This window comes from Erpetoichthys calabaricus, chromosome 10 (genome assembly GCF_900747795.2).
Source record: "Erpetoichthys calabaricus chromosome 10, fErpCal1.3, whole genome shotgun sequence".
NCBI lineage: Eukaryota > Metazoa > Chordata > Cladistia > Polypteriformes > Polypteridae > Erpetoichthys > Erpetoichthys calabaricus.
This window is the reverse complement of record NC_041403.2, coordinates 17,776,143-17,779,156: the sequence shown is the minus strand read 5'-3', so window position 1 is coordinate 17,779,156 and position 3,014 is coordinate 17,776,143.

Sequence of the window (3,014 nt, the reverse complement as noted above, 5' to 3'; positions counted from 1 at the left end):
TGGAGCCCCTGAAGCCTGGGTGATCGCGTGAGCGTTACAGGTATTCCTTTGTTTTATTAGGCGATGCACACGTCGCCACCTCGATCTGGTAGAGGCGGCTGTTTGTTTTGGGTTTGGGTGTTGGTGCCGTCTGCGAATTTACAACCGCCTGGAATTTTGGAAATTAAACAAAAAAAGTGCGAGTCGGTTTTTAAGTGTTCGACAGGCTGGTCACACATGGGCAGCGTGTCGGTCGTTTTTGTTTTGAACTAAATGGCGCAGAGGCCTTTCGCTGGCGCAGTGCTGCGTATTTTTATTTATTTAGCTCTTGACTTGATTTTGGCGGCTGTCCCGTTAACTCCTATGGCTGCAGAACGAACTGACAAGAGTTGTTTACATGAAGAAGCGCCGCGGAGGGGAGGGTGAGCGGGCGGAGCAGCGGTGGGTGGAGTTATGTAGGAAGGTGGAAACTTGAGTGCCGAAGTGGGAGGGAGAGGCGTGGCTATACAGTCTGTGAGCGGAAAAGGATGCTGGAGTTGGATGCGGGGCCTTGTTGGGGGCGTTGCCAGATCAGAAGTCAGGGTTGATTTTTAATTACGAGTGGAAATTTAGGCAGCATGAGAGGCGGAGCTCCAGGGAAAGTCGGTGAGATTTGACTCAGTGGGCGGTATGTGTGCGTGCGCGCGCGTGTGTGTATGTGTTGGGCGTGGTTTTCGTAGAATGCCAGGCACTGCTTTGTATCTTATGCAGTGTATGCAGTGTGCGCTGTCAGAATGCAGAATAGAGTTTCTGTTTGCGTGCGCAGCTGGAATTATAGCCCCCACAGTATTTATGTGATGACGTTGTTAATATTAAGTTTGGATTTACATGGATTTACATTTTGATTTCGCAGGACTTTGTGTTTAGCCCAGAATCCCCTTTTTATCCTTTTAGCTCAATGCATATTTATATTCTGTTTGCACTAACATGTTGTACGGTAAATCAAGGGATTATAATTATGTTCTGAAACTGCAGAAAAGGGGTTTTACATGTCATTTTTATATCTCTTATCAGCCTGATAGTCACGCAAAAAGATATGGTTTACGACGCACTGCTGTCTTGCCCTCGGTTTCTTCGTTTGCACGCTACTGATATCTGGATAAGCTACATTTATATCTCCCTAACTAGTTAACAGGTTCGGGTGTCTTCCCCATATCTCTAGATACAGTATACCGATCCTGACAGTTTTCGTTTAAAAAAAAGTGTACAAAATTATGGGGAGTTGCAATCAGGAAGATACATTGAATTTTGATGTTTATTACTGTTGCGCCACACACAGTCCTCCACAGACTAATTTTTTCCCCCGCACATCCAACAGACTTATCTGTTGCTACGTTTCGTGACTTTAAATTGACTACGTGCGATGTAATGTGTGCATAAGAGTGCCTGCGATAGACTCTGGGTTCCTACCTTGCAATCGATACAGCTGTTGAAAACATTGGGCCTCCACCGCACTGAGTCCAGACCAAAATATTAAAGGGGCATGATGTGACAAACTACCAAAATCCCGCAAGCAGCATTATAGCTTGACATAATATGGCCGGGGTTGGTGCATAGCAATGACTCTGACTGAATATTAGGTATAAAAAATATAACACAAAATGACATACTTTTTATTAATGCTATGTGGTCATCATATTGGCTCTCCTATGTTTTAAAATCACAATATCAAAACAACCACTCAGTTTTCTGTTCCACATTTCTGAGTGAATATCTTTTCTGCATTGAAATAACCTAATTACTGTACTCAAGTCTTAATTGCATGAAGAGAAATGTTGGGGACTTTTCGCATACACCCAATGATGGCAGGTTAAGCGCAATTTATTTTCTATTTTATATAGTGCCTTTTATTTTTCTCTAGGTAATTGGTTCAGGTTTTCTCCCATATACTAAAAAAAAATATAAAAAAATTAATTTTGGTGTTTAGTACTACTGCCTCAAGCACAGTCATCCACAGACTGAAGTTTTTTCCTGCACATTTCACAGACTTCTCTATTGCAGCGTTTTGCGACTTTAAATTGGCTCTGCGTGAGAGAATACGAATGTGTGCATAAGAGGGTCTGCAATGGCCTGAGGGTTCCTATCTTGCAACCGATTCTGCTGTTGAAAGCATTGGATTTTCACGACCATGAAGCTGATTATTGCATTCAGGAAATGGGTGGGTGGACGGATAATTACAACATAAAATTGCATTAATAAAAAAAACAGTATGTCATGTGGTCATCATATAGATCTTTCTTGTTAAAATTCACAATATAAAAACAATAATGTTTTCTATTGTGCATTTCTGACTCTGTCTTTAAATAAAATATGGTTCTATTTCAAATGATTTGTTTCAACTGCATGAAGAGAAATGTGAGGGATGTTTTGCAAGCACCAAATTATGACAGGATAAGCTTAATTTATTTTTAATTTTATATACTGCCTTAGTTTTTTTTCTGTCTACTGGTTTGGGTTTCCTCCCATATCTCAAAGGTGCATCAATCCTGACCATTTGGTTTCATAAAAGTAAATAGGTGGGCTTGTAATTGGGGAAGATTAATGGAATTATTTATTTATTTAATTTTTTTTTGCACTGCTACCTCACGCAGAATCCTCCATAGACTGTTTTTCCCCACACATCCCACATACTTGCCAATTTTGACATTTTTAGCGACTTTAAATTGGCTCGGTGTGAGAGAATGTGAGTGTGTACATAAGTCCCTGAAATGTCGTAAAGGTTCCTTGGTTTTCAATTATGCGTTTCTGAGAACTATCTCTTCTGTATTTAAATAACGTGCTTGTTTTCCAAATGACTTGTTTTAACTGCATGAGAACAAATGTAAGGGATTTGCAAGCACAAGACATAAATAAACATAGGACAGACCTAATGTTCTGAAACCCACCTAATCCAATTCAGCGGGCATCATCAACACTGGGCAAAAAGTAGGAAACAGCCCTGAACTGGGTGCCAGCCCATTGCCAACCAAGAAATAGTGTGTCAAAATTATGCATAT